The following is a 16972-nucleotide window of genomic DNA, read 5'->3' as shown; positions in this document are numbered from 1 at the left end:
GGTGAGCGTGGGGATACAGCAGTGGCACAGTGGAACAAACAAAGCACGTATGCAGTGCCAGGGCTTAATTACCTCTCTAAGACATCTGTTATGAGAACAGAGTCCTGCTAGCATGTTGTTGTGGAGAAATACTCTGTTAACAGCCCCGTCTCTCTGGGGTTTACAGTGTTTTGAAAGGTGACATTTTGAGCCCCGGGCATTGTTGGCTTGTTTAAGGCCTGCTGTGTATCACTGCGTGGTTAAGGACTGCATGCCACATGGTCTCAAGTTATTGCCCAATTAAGCCAGTGTACAAGAACATCCAATGGGAAGGATGACGACATTGCTGCTCACACAGAAATAAAACCACTCTGACAGTTCTGTGTAGGCGGATGGTTGCTGTTAAATTATTGCAGACTTACTCATACTATAGCTAATTTCTATTACACACTCCTATTCAAAGATACCACTAGGCCTGTAACGAGAAGTAATTTTGTTGGACAACAATAATTATGATGAACAATATTATTGACTATTTTATGCCACTGATATAATGATAATATAACAGAGTAGCAATCCAAGGGCACCCATTAAAAGAGTATACCTTTAGTTCTTAAGAATATTCAGACATTGACATATGAGAAAATATTTAATATTTAGAACAAAGTACATATAAATGAAAGTACCTTCACAGGAGTAGCCCAAAACCAATTAATTAATATAATTAATATAAAATTTGGCCGACAAAAACAAATCACAGTAATGTTTATAGCAACTAAGCTCAGTGAAGCTCAAGGACCACCACAACTAGCTCCATAATCGGGCCAACGTGCTGCAGTCGGTAACCAGGGATGGATGTCCTGGGCGCTGGGCAGTTTGCTGGTGGATTTATGAGTTGGAGGATGAAGTGGTTGGAGGATAAAACTACAAACAACTGACTATTTGGCTCGTTGCCAGGGGTTAGTAAGCTAGCTACTGTCAGCACTGGGCCTCTTCGACTTTCAAAAAGCCACTGCAGGCTACCGCTAAGCTACAAGATGCGGGTTGTAGTGCTGTTTTATTTTTCGTCTGAATCGCACAAGTAGGTGAAGGTGGAGAAAAAAAAGGGAGAATCGCTGCTTCAACGTTTTATGATGGCTGGGGGAAAACCCTGCTGTTTATTCAGGCATCATGTTGGTTAAAATGTTAGTCATTCTTATGTAATCAAACACGCGTAGAAACACAACAGGCAATGTCGAGGTCAGCAAAGTGATTGCGGTCATGTCTGTATATCGTACGATAAGTCGATGATGTATGTCTCATCAGTCCTAGATACCACGATTGGTAGGAGTGTTAGTCAGCCACAAAGATTAGAACATTATTTACCGAGTCTAAATTAGTAAATAAAGCAAACATCATTTTAAAGTGATCCACTTCTGACAAAAGCCATGAAAATTGCAGGTTAGTGGACCAGTGATTCCCTCGATTGCAATATATCCAGTGGAAGTTCTCTCTCTTATCCCAGAGAGAAAGATGTGGTGTTACAGTAAGCTTTGGCTCTTCACCTTGTCATCTGTCTTTGAAGAGATCTATCAGGGTGAAATAACATCTTATTACCTCGTGTACTTGAGAAATTCTCCTCTTCCCAACATTCTCCTCCTCTAGTGCCTCCATTAACCATAGGTTATCCTATGATTTAGCCATTAGCCACAGCCCGACATAACCATCACTTATATGAATTCATAATACCCATCACATTACCAGTTGTATAAAAACCACTGCAATTTGTCCACAGACTTCAAATGTGCCCTTCCCTCTCAATCCTCCTCCCTTCTTACTGCTGTGATGGGACTTGCTTAGTTGGCTTTGAAGTCCAGTTTGCTGACAAAATTTAGCTGTCATGTTTTTTTTACGGACTTTTGCGACATTTATTCCCTTTGAAGAAATGTACCATTTCCTCAGAATAACATCTTTTATCATTGCCAATGTATTGGGCAAGCAGTAACATTAAGCAATCCTGGATAGGCTCGCACCCTTTTTTGGCAATGAATCTTTCAACACACAGTAGAGGTGAGAGAGTTTAAAGGAAATAACGATAGATTTGTCTGATATCCCATTCCCAAGAACAAATCAAGTCAGGTTAGGTGCGTGATGGAGCAGTTTGCAACCACTGTACGTTTTGCATCATAGCATTCCATTCATTAAATCCTGGGAATCTGTACATGCCATACACTTCTATTGGAGCATGACCCTGCCCTCCTCCCTTTAGGCGAGGGTGCAGGGAAACAGTCATGCCTGACTCACACCTTTCCTCGGCACAAGTTCATAACATGACTGAATGTGGTGATGCAGCAGTGAATCAACAGGATTCTTGCACCTTAACGACATCTGTTCAATGTGAGACAGTGTTAAAGAAACACTGATAAGGAAGAAGGTACCATTAATTCAATGTGTAATAAATATAACAGACAGGTGAGGCAAAATAAAGTCAAGTGAAAGGCAAAGCATAGCCTCACTCTTAAATAACATATTATTAGTTCATATTAAACTAGTAAGTCATGAGGCATCTGCAATTGTGTGCTCACAATTTGGTAGTTCCTTCGAAAACAGCGCTTCCTTTGAGAGTAGCAGGTAAGTGCTAGGTATAGACCTGTAATTGTAACCCTAAAGGAATGTAATTATCCCATTAGCAGAGCCCGTTACCTTTTACACTCCATGGCTGCCTATATAAAGTTTATGTTCTCTTTACATAAAATCTCACATAGAGTGAACGCTGTGGCAGTGAAAGACAGGGAGAGGAGAGTGAGAAAGAAGAGAGGCAATGAGAGCGAGGTAGGATGACTGGATTGTGAGGGGGGCATATTACCTCCCACAGGGGCCCTGGCTCAAAGGATCAAGTTTCAGACGTTTACCAACAAAGCATCCATGGAGGAAGTCTTGCGCCCCTCACAATAACACCCCAGCACCTGGCCATCCCCACACAGGAAACCTGAGGTCACTTCCTCCCTTTCAGAGACTTCAGACACACTCCTGCTGCCAGCCACGCGCCCCCACAGCCTATTGAAGAGGGCGCTGACTACCAGGGGGGAAAGGCACAGAGGCACATGTACAAGACATTTTGGAGGACATCTGATTTATGAGTAATATATATCTAAAACCATATAATTTCACAAGTTTTCACTGACACAGTTCACAGAAATGTAAGAGAGATGTGTGCCAGGTCTGTTAACACCAAAGCAGAAGAGTTCTTATTTCCCTTTTTCTGTCTCACATGTAGCACAGATGTGATGTTTTTTTTTTAATCATCTGAAAAGCTAAAAGCTTGGTTGGGTTTCATTGTTTATTCTGGTTGGGACCACACAATATAAGAGGTTGAAAATGAAGTATGCACCCTAATCGCTGTGTTGGAATGTACAAATTGTCAAAATCTGTGCAAAAATTACAACACCAAGACACTTGATAATAAGAAAGACAAACATGCCTCGACCAGATGAGTGTGAAACAAGCAGAAGAGGCTTTATAGTATAAAGTAAAATTATCAGATATAACCAACAAATTTGGAACTCAACATAGGAAAAGCTCCCGATTGAACGTAGCACAGAATGTGACAGAAAGTTAAACTGTGTCCAGCGTCCTCTAATACACAACGGGGGGACAGACAGCTGCAGAACGTCAAAAGAGAACTGCTACAACACAAATCTAAATTCTGCTCCCTAACCACCTGCAACCACTTGACCGCCCATTCTCCATCATTATCATTGGCCTGGTTTCAAACGATGCCAACCCATAAAACCAGCCACAGCCAGTCCGAGTCATTTAGTTGCAGTCCCACTGCAGTTTAGAGCTGGCCAGCATCCAACCACCACGCGGGGCTAACCTTTGGAAAACACTGAGACCTCCAAAGAATGTGACCATGGTCAATGAAATGGAGAGGCAGAGAGGAAGAGGAAGAAAGCAAACAAATACATTATACAGCCCGTGGGCTCTGTCGAGGCAAACTTCCCAGATGCTAAATGGGACAGAATGACTGGCTTTTGGCTGCAAGGGGATTATTTCTGCTTCTTACTGGGACAAACAGTTTGTGTAAAAATAACCTGTCGGTGGTGGTCAGTAATTTCTGTAGTAACAGAATGAAAAGAGATCTTCATTATTTAAGCAATAATGTTAGTAATGGCTGAAAAAATGTCTCATTGTGAAGGAGAATTATCACCCAGCACTTCAGTTCCTCGCAACCCAACTCTTTTTTTCGAGAAAAAAAAAAGCTTAGATAAATCCACTGTATACTACTTGCTGTCTAGCGAGCAAACACACTTAGCGACTAGTTTGTGGACACAGTGAAGCATTTATAAGCTTATACAAGTCCGTACACATGCTGCGTTTTTTGCACTCAAATCCATCGTTTTTAATGTAGACATGTGGAAGAGGTGCTCTAAAGCGAGAGCTTCACTGCCACAGCTGGCAAGAGTTCCCAACCGCCTGTTAGTCAAGACGCAAAAGCTGCATCCAGAGATCAACACAGTTCAACTTTTGGAATGCAGCGACACGTACCACGTCATATAACAAGGAAAAGCCAATCACAGCTGGTAGATATATTCCCTTTCTTCTGTAAATATCAGTCTGACAGCCTAAATATGGAGTTAATCATTTTATTGCAAGGCTACCAAGAGCTTTATGTCGGTTCCACGCACATTTTAGGCCTTCATACACTTAAAATCAATGCCTGGTGAAAGGTCAGCTCCAAACTCAGGATTTCTTGTAAGTATGCTATGGTGCTGGTTATTGATGCCGAGCAACTTCAGATGCAACCTGGCATGGGTCCTGACCCTCAGAGCCAAATATTTCCCTCAGGAGTTTGTGGAGACCAAGACCAAGCTAAATGAAATTGTTTTTGGGGCTGAGACTATATTACGATTTTATGTCTTAGTATTATCAATATCATGATATGAGATTAGAAATAGATTTTTGATATTTCAATATTGTAAGTGTTTTTTCCTGGTTTTTGGCTGCATTATAGTAAAGTCATTTCATTTTCTAACTGTTCTAGCTGTTTTAATTTTTGCCTTTTCCCACTTAGTCATTATATCCACATTACTAATGATTACTAAAATGTCACTTTGTAAATATTGTAAAAGCACTGATAATCAACCCCCCAATATTGTCACAATGTCAGTATCAAAGTATTTATTCAAAAATATGGGGATATTTGATTTTCTCTATATTACCTAGCCCTTGAGACTATTGGACTTCCATTTTCAGCTGGCCTAAAACACAACTCCACATGAGTGATAACATTAGCTCAAACTGTAGGATTAAGAGGTTTCTGAATATATTGTCAGCACAAGTAGCAAAAGGTTACCAAATGCATGCTTAAGAATAACCTGTGAAGCCTAATAAAATCTTTAAAAAACAATATAGTTACATGTCTGAGAGCCATGTCAGGAATCACACATCAAATGTTCGTACGACTGGAACCAAGATAATACATTACAGTCTTTTACTGAAATGGAGAAGGTGGTAAGGAGCAACATCGTCTTCTCTATTCTTCGCAGAAGTATGGAAGAATAGGTGGTACATTCCCAAGAAAACATGTAAGCTCTTGTTTCAATTCTCTCTTTTGGCAGGCCCCAACACTGTGCGTTCCCACCGTGCCCACTGCACCCAGATGATGCAACAGGTGAAACACCAAACAATCGTCATAAGGATGACAGTACTACTATGTGCTGCGATGTGATGATGCACGCCCAAAACAAAACTAGAAGCTTCAGCACAGACACACCCTTCCCAGATGCACACTGCCATATCCCACTTCCTGCTGCTGCTGAAAAAAAGACAAGTTTAGCCTGAGGGACTTTGCTCTCTGAGGCCTCCACATACACACACACACACACACACACACACACAGACAGACAGACAGACAGACACACACACACACACACACACACACACACACACACACACACACACACACACACACACACACACACACACTGCTCAGCTGGGAGCTTCCGTGACACAACAGTTGCTCCTTAATCCTTCCTCAACACAGTTCAGTGGGTCACACGGTCCAATACAGTCTCTTCCTCCACTCACTGGATGTTATTTATTTCTCCTTTTCACCTTATTTGTGTGTGTTTGCATTGAATTACAGAGGGACATGAGTGCACGTGTGAGACTGTGATTAGAAGAAAAAAAAAAGACAAAAAGGCATAAACAAGGAATGCAGAAAAACACACAGGCAGACAGAAAATGTCCAGACCCCCTCACTTGTCACAGGAAGCGGTTCCTTGTTTGTCAGGGTTTTACTTTGCAGGCTGCTCCCCAGGCAGCATGTTTGACTAAGGTGTGAAGTATCAAGGCTTGTCATAATGTCAAGCCCACGCCTGCTTTAATCTCTAAACACAGATTTTTACTGAACAGCAAAAACCCTAAAAATGAAAAGTAGAAAGTATGACCTTAAGGTAATTGTTAACAAGCCATAATTACTGTGCAACTACCACAGGCATGTCCAAAAACAGCCCTCATCTTTTCAGAATATACAATAGCACAATACTGGTTAATAAAGCATGATCATTTTGCATTTTTTTCATTCAGCTCACAACTGTTTGTAGACTTGTACCAAGTAGGGACAACAACACTTAAACGATTGTGTTTTTCAAAGACAGACTGTAAACACGCAAACAAACAATTACCTTGCACCAGATATTTTCAGTTAGGGAAAAATGAAAGGGCCACAGCAAAGAACTGTAGGTCAGAAGAGGTGAAAAGGTGAATATTCTTTCACTTAAAGTAGTATGTAAATTTTTAAATGATCTATATGATGCAAGAAGCACCTGGCCCCCAGGTATTTTCACATTATCTAATCTGGCCCCCATTACAAAAAGTTTGGACATCCCTGAACTACCATTACTGTGCCTACTATTACTACAACTACTACTACTATTACTACTACTACTACTACTACTACTACTACAAACAATAATAATAATAATAGTAAAAGACAAAAAATAATGAATGAAAGACAGTTTACATTAATTACAGATTAAAAGAGTTGTAGTCCTGCTATCACAACGTTTGAACGTTTTCATGAATTTTCATTGAAAAACCTCTGCCACAATCATTATGATGGTTTCACTGAACTTTGGGATACTTTCCCATCAAATAAAACACTTTTCTAATTCATTTCCGAATATTTGACGGCGAGTAAAGCGTTTCGTGAAGCCCCACTGAGGTCCAAAGGGTAAAAAGCGTAAGAGAAGTCTAAACAGGTATAAACAGAGATTGGAGTCCTACCAGGAGTAATGTCTGAAGTCTGGAAGCACCTTCTGACAGTGGTAACCCTCCTCCCGCTGGCTGTCCACAAACTCTCGCTCAGATCAGGACCGGGATCAGTCTGCAGGTCGCTACTCCGGCGGCTCAGAAGCGTCGCGCGTCAGCTGTGAAACTTTTTGTGTTTCTTCTGACAGTAGTCAAATCTCTACAGCGAAGGGTGATGCAGCTTGCCGGCTACATTTGTTCTACTACTGAGGAAGTTACTGGTGAGTCACAAGATCCCGCCCCCCCAAAAAACCATTCCTCCCTCCCTCCTGCGACTTCAAACGAGACCAGAGAGGAGTCCAGGCAGTGGAGGGTGTGATGGGAGCTCAGCGAGGCCCTCCGTGTCTGTGCTGCCGTTTATTTTCAGTCTGTTCTAATAGAATTATGTTCAATTGGCCAGCATTGGGTGGAAAGGCCGAGCTTGCTTTTTCTAAAGTTTCTAAATGAGGGAGTGTTGACCACTGGGTACTTTTAACCCTTTGAAACCTGGGCAAATTGGTTTGATTTCTGTAAAAACACAGGAACACAATGAGCAATGAATGAAAAAAAAAGTCAAAAACAAACATAGAAATTACCTAGAGAATGTGCTCTTATAAGAATTTGATAATTAACTTTAAATATGTAATTTTGATAATTATGAATATAGTTTTTTCTCTAAAATAATTTTGTAACTCTATTAATCAGGGTTCCCTCAGATCCTTAAAAAGTCTCAAAAGGCACTGAATTCAGTAATCTAAAATACATTTTTATTAAAATGACTTAAATTAATCTTTCAAAAGATTGATTAAAAAGGATTGTATTGATTGTTTTTTTTTTTTTTTTATCTGATGTTGAACTGTAAAATCCAATACGAACTGTAACGTCTATTTTTTGTGAAAAAATTAACAAATTCTTTTTCAACTCATCATGACGGAAATCCAAGCAGTGGAATCTCACACGCAGAGTGAGAGACTCAAAATTGCCAAGAAAACCATCTAAAAATGCCAGATGTCTCCCATTTCTGTTGGTAAAAGCAATAGATACTTTAATGATAATAGAATATGTTCTTTGTCTTCCATGTATTCCACTCCAAAAAGGGTTATTTTCCAACATCTGACTGGACGAAAAAGTCATGTTTTAGTAATGAACATTAGGGCAAAATTTTATATATATATATATATATATATATATATATTACAATGATGCCTGCCTTCTAATGGAGTTTAAATATCCTTTAGTCTAATTGCTATTTCAGACAAGATACATATTATAGTGGAATGTTGAATACATGTAAATATTTGAGCCTTAATTTAGTGATATTGACCCATCTCTGTGTCATTATTCTGGGTGTACTTTACTTTTAAGTGACCATTGTTGACTCTCCATTTTAGTTGCTTACATTAACAAACAGGGTATAAGACCAATCCAGCTGTTTCACTTCCCTATTTTACAGTTTGGTCGTATCCTGAGTCCTGATGTGTCATTTTTGTCATGACTCAACAAGTGGGAGTGACATTTATTCTGACTACAGCTGGCAGCTGTTTTGTCAGATATGGAAGGAGCCTTGTTGGTATCATTGAGTCACTGCAGTTAATCAGTCTGTGCCTACAGTGGTGTTGACAGACGCACCACCCTGCATGATGGATGGCATTGTTCTCCTGCTTTTACATCAGAAATGTTTGATTCAGTCCTTCATTCAAAATCAAACCTGCTTGAATTTATGTACCTTAAAGCTGAATAAAGGTTTAATCGTTATTTTTATCATAACAATAATTATGTGCAATGTTAAATGGGTTAGTGACAAAACCCCAGAGAATTATTACCCATTTTTTCTACTCACTGTTTTGCCAGCCTACAACTTCACTGCTTCCTTACCCAGTCTCATTGCTACTGTCAACTCCATTTCCAGCCTCAACAGCGACACAAAACAAAACAAAACAAAAAAACACTTCAACTAGTTGGTAAATCTAGTCAAGCATTTAAGAACTACAGAGCCAGGTTATTTCCCTCAAGAGTAGGTAGGGACCAAAACAAAGCTAAAAGGGCTAAGTACTTCCATTTTCCAGGAAGCCAGAGAAGCAACTTCAAATTAATGCTAATGTCTTAAATTTTGGGATTAAGAGCTTCCTTCAGTCTCTAAGACTTTGAATGTTAATATATTGTTAGCACAAGTAGCAAATGGTTATCATATGCTTAATAATGACCTATGAAGCTAAAAAAAATTCTAAAACGTAATCATAGATTCACCTGTAACAAAAATCGGTAGGACTGTTTGAAAGCACTGTTGTTTGGCTGCATTACTGTAAAGGTTTCTGATGTTTCTGTTGTTTTAGTAATACTACCGTGTAGAAATACATTGTTACAAGTTAAGATTCTGCAATCATCAGGCTATTTTTTCTAAGTAAAAGTACAAAAGTATTAGCATCAAAACACACTTAAATTGCAAACTTTAAGCAGATAAAATTATTAAAAAAGGCCCATTTTACAATGATATATATTATATTATTGGATTATAATCATTGATACATTAATGTTTTCATAATTTTAATGTTGCAGCTTGTAAAGGTGGAGCTTCCTTCATTAGTCAACATGCTGCTGGATGGACAATATGTTCTCATCCCAACTCCTCACATTGCCGCTGTGTAGTGAACTTCTGTGTCTACATACGTATTACATTTTAGGTATCCTTCTGTGTCTGCTGTTTATTTTCCAGGATGCCACTACCGTAATGTCAACAAATGCACATGGTGGAATGATTCTGCTTGTGGTTATGTTTAGACGACACAAGCACATGGCAACCAATGCTGGAACATCAACAAAAGCACACGCTGGCACAGATGGTTGGGTTTAGGCAAGAAGGGCACAGATGGTTAGGATTAGGGGAAGGAGGCACATGGTAAGGTGTAGAAAAAAACCCATCACATTCAGACAGGCAGTGAACACCGGAGTGATCGTTTGTTGTACCATCCCCCGTCCCTCCTACCGGCCCTATAAGCGCCATTGCGCTCGTTATATTGTCATTACTGGCAGCATTTTAACGTAACACTGACCTGCTGCATTTCATGGGCACACAGCAGGTTCTATCTGCTTTATTCTCAAGTGATGCAGCCCGTGCATATATCGTGTGGACGCAACAGGTGCCCTCTGGCTGTCCGCCTGCATATAACAACCCCCCAACCAGCTCTGTCCGGCCATGTTCTTATCTGATACCGTCCAGCAGCGTTTCATGCACACGCAAAAGGTGCCTTTTGGCGTTGTGAACTTACACTAAAAGCATTGTCTAAGAAGCGCTATTTTACAAGTTTGGAATGAAAATAGGCTGAGGTAGCTTGTAGATTTATCCCAGAAGCTCAATAAAATCTTATCTTAACTCATAATAATAGATCATTTAGATTTATAGATTTATTTGTGAAATATATTTTGTAATATTAATCTGAATCTGCAAGGTAAGTGCTCAGATAAATGTAGTAGTGTAAAAGGTCCAGTATTTGCCTATGGAGTGTAGTGGAGTATAAACTAGCAGAAAATCAAAATACTCGAATAAAGTACCTCAGAACTGTGAATAACTAAAAAATTGCAATTAAATTTAAAGGTGCTATATATGATATTCAGAGTCACCACTGATGTCAAAAACATACATGGAGGTGGCTGAGCCAAAACGGTGACACTAACAGTGCCACTAGCGCTAAAAAACATTAACAGTGTTGAAAGAGCAATTACACTGTTAGTCTGGGGGAAACCAGAGGATGGGGTTATGGTCACTGCAGTCCCTACGCAATGTGGATTGGGACAGTGTTACCAGTGGTAACCATAGGTGTGGTGGTAGTTGATTAGGTGGGTGGACTATTAAATGGGTAGGTTGACCAAGAAACACAGGTATACTTTCTGATATGTTCCATTGACTTTTACGCTGATAGGGGGGTATAGTGTACAGGACCAGAAAAAGAGGTGGGTATGCCCCATATACCTGGTCTACACCACTGGTGGTAACCACTGTATGAGTGCAGTGCAGAGTGGCAGTGATTAGATAACCAGTAGGACATGAAGGGAGAACACACACACACTCGGCTGGCACGACTACCAAAACAAGGTACAGAGAAGCTCTACCCCCCTTCACACACAGAGGGAATCCTGAGACCAAACTACCCTTCAATAGAAACACACCATTGTGAGAGAGAGAGTAGATATCCAACTGAGGCAAACCAACCAGAGACAGAACTGTTCATTAGTGACAGACTGCATCAGTACAAGATACTCTGAGAATCTACTAGCTAAAAATGGAGCAGGCAAGAAACAACAGAGGGCCTTGGGGCCCGACCCTACAGGACCAAGAAAGGAAGCTGAGTGGTTTCTTAGAGCAAGAACATGCCAAACACTGCTGGGAGTATAACTTGAGGCTGCAGCTTAGCAAAGAACTGGAAAACACTAAACAACAGCTAGCCCGTCAGAAGAACCTCAAAGAAGTCTTCATCAACAAAGAAAAGGACGCCGGCAATGACCTGGAGAGGCTGGAGAGGCTCAGTGACACAGAGACCATGAACACCATGAGACTTGCCACTGAGGTTCGAAACATCATCAAAACAAACCAGAGGAAAGTGCTTCAAAAAGAATTCAAAGACCTCAGAGTGGCTTACATGAGGCTTACAAGTTCTCAGCAGAGCTACAGGCAGAAAAAGACAAAAATGAAGCTCTTCACAAGAATTCGAACAGCTGTAAGTTTTACAGATCAACCTGAGGTATGAAGCTGAGCTCAAAGCTGAAAAAGAAAAGAGAGACGGCCTTCAGAAACAGTTGGGTAAGGAGATTCAGTCCCAAGCTGAATAGCGGTCTGAGGACCTAGAAAAAAAGTACCTCTGAGAAAGAGAACTGGTTTTTCAAAGAGTTGGAGGTCCTGAGAGAAAATCAGGCTTCAACCAACCATGAGCTGGTCATAAGCTACAGACAGAGGAGGAGGTTTGTCTGGGCCTCCGTGCTGAACTCACCAAGCTCAAAGAAGAGCAGAAGTACATGACGAGAGGGCAGCAGAAGGAGAAGGAGGCTCTTGAAAAGCTGGTGGAGGAACTGATGTAGCTGCTTACCGCAGAACTAGACAGACAGACAATCCCAACAGAGTCTCTCCAGAAACAAGTTGAGAAAAATCAGCTCCTTTAAGTGAAAAACAGCACCCTGCAGGATGAAGGGAGGGAGCTCAAAGTGGCTCACATAATCAGCCAAGAAACTTTCTCATCATAGGTCGAGATTGAAAAGGAAAAAAAACAAAGCTCTTCAGCAAGAACTTGAGCAGCTGAAAGTGAAGGATGCCCTGGTTCAACAATTGGAGGAAGAGATCCAGACCCTAAAGAAAAATGCCTCTGAGAAAGAGAAGCAGTTTTTCAAAGAGTGAAGGGCCTCAACCAACGAGGAGCTGGTCATTAAGTTCCAGACTGAGGAGGAGGTCAGTCAGGGCCTCTGAGCTGAATTGGCCAAGCTCAAAGAAGAGCCGAAAGATGAAACCAAGGAGCAGGAGGACTACCTTCATGATGAACCAGATGTTGAGCTGTTGGAAGAGATTGATCACACTGAGGAAAAACCTGAGAAGAAGGAAAAGAAACCCTCCACCTAGAAAAAATTCAGACACCATATTGGTTCGAGAACGATAAAGAAGAAGCTGGAGGAGTCCTCATCCATTTCAGACTTTTCAATACACACTTGCATGCAAAATCTATAAAAAGGCAATAAATCATTGAAAAATAAAAATTCTGCCATCACTGTCTTGCAATTGTATAGTTGAGTTGGAGACAAAACATTACAGTTGGCGGATGTAATTAATTCACTAGAAAGAAAGTAGTTCTTTTATGAAACTGTGCACAACGAGGGGAGCGTGCTTATCACTGAAGCACGCAGCCATGTTAGATAGGGTTAGTATAAAGCCTAAGAGTAATGAACAAATATAATACTGACTTCATGTTGTATAATCTATTATTGGACTCTACCTTTTTATTCTTGAAGATTAACATAAATGTCTGTTTAAACTATGTAAAGCATTCACAAGCACACTAAGTTAAATGCAATAAGATACTTATTTTTTGTTATGTGTATGTTTTTGGAAATGCAAACACAGCTGCAAAGTTTCATGCATGAAAAATCTCATTAAAAACAGAGGACCTTTCTACACAACTGTGTCAACATGTGACTCTTGTTTTCCAAGGTCTTGTGACAAGTGAAAGAGTGGTGTGACCCCTGTTTCCCTCACAACCCCTTAATTATAAATTCTTATTTTACACTCTGAGGCGTGGTCCTGCGACTGCATGCAACAAATTAGAGGACAGACGTCTGTCAATTTCTCATAGGACAAATTGCCTGATGAATCCCTCACCACTTATTTCTTTATAAAAAGGTTAAGGGTAGCTGAAGATATTTTCAACAGATGAAGAATGCAATACAATTTAAATTTAAAACAAACTTTACCTTTTTGAAGCAGCACAGTGATAATGATGTCTCAGGTTACTCTCACGTTAATAAATGAAATTCAAATTATATTGTAAATCTCTAGCTCTTTCCATGGGGTGTGTGGTTTTGGAACACCTGAGTGAAATTTCCTCTGATGAGCATCGAGACTCTGAGCAGCAGACTAATGAGGCAATTCAATTGTTGAAAGTCCTGTTTAAATAATGAGTAGATATGACTTGTAACAGTGTTTGTCTGTATATATATATATATATATATATATATATATATATATATATATATGATGGAGAGGGGAAATTTTGGCATGCTGCACAAAATGTCACATAATCATAGGGAGTATACAGACAGTGATTCATAATGTGTCTAGCTTCAGCATATGAGGATGATACAGAGAGACATCATGCACTGCCTTTTAAAGAAAAGCCCAAAACAAACTATCAAAAGACCATCAAATGAAGGATCCTTTCAATAATACTGGCAATAATAGCTTTTTAACAGAACACTTGAAGTACACTTTGCCTCATCTGAAACCCATCCACTTCTCGCCACTTCACTGCTGTGATTGTCTAGAATATAAAACAGGTCATTCTTCAATATACACTTCAAAACTCAAGCAGGGAAAATAAGCACCGTATTGGCACTTAATTGTAGACCAGTTTTGTTTTACAAGAGTTTGTGGTTATGGTGAGAATCCCACCCAGGAGAGCACCTACTGTATGGCTCAGGCATTGAGAAGTGGAGGGGTATATTTGGAGGTAAGGTTGGTATGTACAATTACCAGTGGTGGAAGAAGTTCAGATTTACTTACAAAGCAGAGGTGGGACAAGGTAGCATTTTGAAAGTCACAAATAAGTGTCAAGTCTTTGCACTCAACTGCCCGAGTCAAGTCCTGAGTCAAGATTTAAGTCCTAAGCCCTAAACTTTGGGCTTTCTAGTCCTAAACAAATGTTATGCCAATTCATGTTATGTTTTGCTTCATAAAATAACTAGTTCTTTTTTTTTTAAAATTTTTTTTTACTTATTTATTTAAACAAGCTGGATGTTGTTGTTGACAAAAAAAAGCAGATCTGGTCAATTAATGGTCTTGCTGGAAATGATTGGCATCAATGTAAGTTGATTCAGGATGTGAAAGGACATGAATTGATTTGTGGCCCACTTTTTAATCTTTGGGTTTGGGGGACGTATCAAGTATTTTAAAGTTAAACGTTTCAAGTCCAAGTAAAGTTATAAGTTATTGGTATTAACGTCCAGGTCAAGCTGCAGGCCTTTTTGAATGTGTCAATTCTAACCAAAGTCATCAAATTTGTGACTCAAGTCTGACTCAAATCCAAGTCCTGTGACTCAAATGCACACCTCTGTTACAAATTAAGTATCAAAAGTAAAAGTACTCCTTTTACAAACTATTAATACTGATGCATCAAGACACAAGTAGGACTTAAAAGTTGTAGTTGGTCAAGGTGGAGCGAGTTTTAACTACTTTACATACAATTTAGTTTAGTGCAATGGTTCCCAATCCTGGGGTCTTGACTCCTCCATAAAAGGATTAATCGGTTTGCAGAGAAGAATAAACAAAGTTATGATACACATATTTGTATTGAGTTTTTTTTGTTTTTAACTCTTCTCTAATCTTTGCTTTTTTGTTGAATACAACAACATGCACACATTTCAAATGTGATAAGGGGCCCAGGATGCTGTTTGTGGGGTAACAAGCCAAAAAGATTGGGAATCCCTGGTGTAGTATTTGAAATGAAAATCCATTGTATTTTTGTAAGCTTATATGTAAGCTTAAATATGATACCAAATCCTAAATCATAAATGTAATTAGTAACTGTAGCTGTCAAATAATAGTGGAGTAAAAAGTTCTGAACTTTATTGGAGTAAAAGTATAAAGGAGCAGAAAATGGAGATGACTAAAGTACCTCATGATTGTGCTTAAGTAATTGTACTTAGTAAAGTTCCTCCACTACCAACGACTTAATGAACAGGCTGACTTTTGAATCTGTCTCATGTTGTTTTGCTGTGTGGTGTTAATTTGAGGAGATGCATCTAAATAATCACACGGGAGGTAGGAACTTGTGGCTCATGCATTTTTTAACTGGGCTGGCCTGGCGGCTCACTGCAGATGAGGACCAACCATGGTCAGGGGAGACATACCAAAGCCCTGAGCTCAGCCCGAGTGCAGCAGTCTTACAATATGTCAGCAGTGTTATTTTTACAGGGTCATATTAGAAAACCAAATGGATCTGCATCTGCCCCACAAGGGCATTCCTTCATTGCTGACCCTGAAGAAACCCACAACCTCTTGTCCTCCTGCTCTTGCATCAGCTCGTTACAAGACCCTGATTTCCAAAGTAGTATTTACCCCTGTCGTGGCTCACCAGGCATTTCACTTGTAATGATAAATACTGCCATGAATTAAACAGCAAGGAGCCAAGGAAGTCAGAATGCAGACATTTTACCCGTAAATCCCGGCTGCTGCCTGTGTTTGCTTAGTTAAACACGTAAGCGGACCACTCGGGCCTTGGGCTGAAACCTTCACAGGAATCGGGGTCATTAGCCATCAGACTGATAAACAAGCCAGTGACATAATGTGGAAACACTGATCCCATTCATGGGTCTAATAACCCGCAAAACATTCTGCATGCCGGGCAAATCTCACACATATAAAACAAATTCCTCGCGGTTGGTGAGGGGATAGTGAGCTGCCATGGGGGAAAATGGATGTTTAGTGGAATATCGCTCTCTGTCCTATGGCTTCTTCTCACATCCACAAAGAGTTGGGAGTCTGTGTGAGATTAAGGAGCTGGTGCCATTAAGGCTTTGTCTTTGTCTATCCATTACCCAAAATATCATGTCAGGAAGTGGGAAGTCTTTTCCTCCAGAGTAGAGTGATGACCCCCTCATTGTCCAAGTCCCTGAAGCACTTTTTTCCCTCAAAATGGAGAGAATAAGTGTGTTAGAATGTTTTAATATTACAGAGGTTATATGTAATCTCTGTTAGGTCTATTGGTCTGGACGTAAATCAAAACAGGGGTCTGGAACCCCAACGGAAACATGCAATAAATGTCCATGTTGGAAAAACATAAACTTGTTACCAATTAGTGTTAACTGTGCGCTCTGGCAAATGCAGGCCCTCATTATTATGACCAAAATAATTTGGTGTTTCAACAGTGCAGCCAAAACACATTAAGTCATCAGCCCGATGATGACCCTTGCTTGTTCTGAGTGCATCCTGTGCCAAGTCTGGCGTTCATACAACTTCTTAATGGCATAT

At 40.1% G+C, this 16972-nt stretch overlaps 1 protein-coding gene across 1 annotated transcript in view; it reads right to left on the bottom strand.

The window, feature by feature from the left end:
- Positions 1–7484, bottom strand: part of fhl3a (four and a half LIM domains 3a) — a 35257-nt gene extending 27773 nt beyond the window's left edge. Inside the window, exon 1 of the mRNA XM_042489919.2 lies at positions 7249–7484. The gene's annotated coding sequence lies outside the window, so the exon portion shown is untranslated. The remainder of the gene's footprint in view (positions 1–7248) is intronic.
- Positions 7485–16972: the final 9488 nt, after the last annotated feature.

This window comes from Plectropomus leopardus, chromosome 11, assembly GCF_026936395.1.
Source record: "Plectropomus leopardus strain MGB_pleo_1.0 chromosome 11, ASM2693639v1, whole genome shotgun sequence".
NCBI classification, from domain to species: Eukaryota; Metazoa; Chordata; class Actinopteri; order Perciformes; family Serranidae; genus Plectropomus; species Plectropomus leopardus.
The sequence above is the reverse complement of the archived record's forward strand: the minus strand, read 5'-3'. Positions and strand labels throughout refer to the sequence as shown.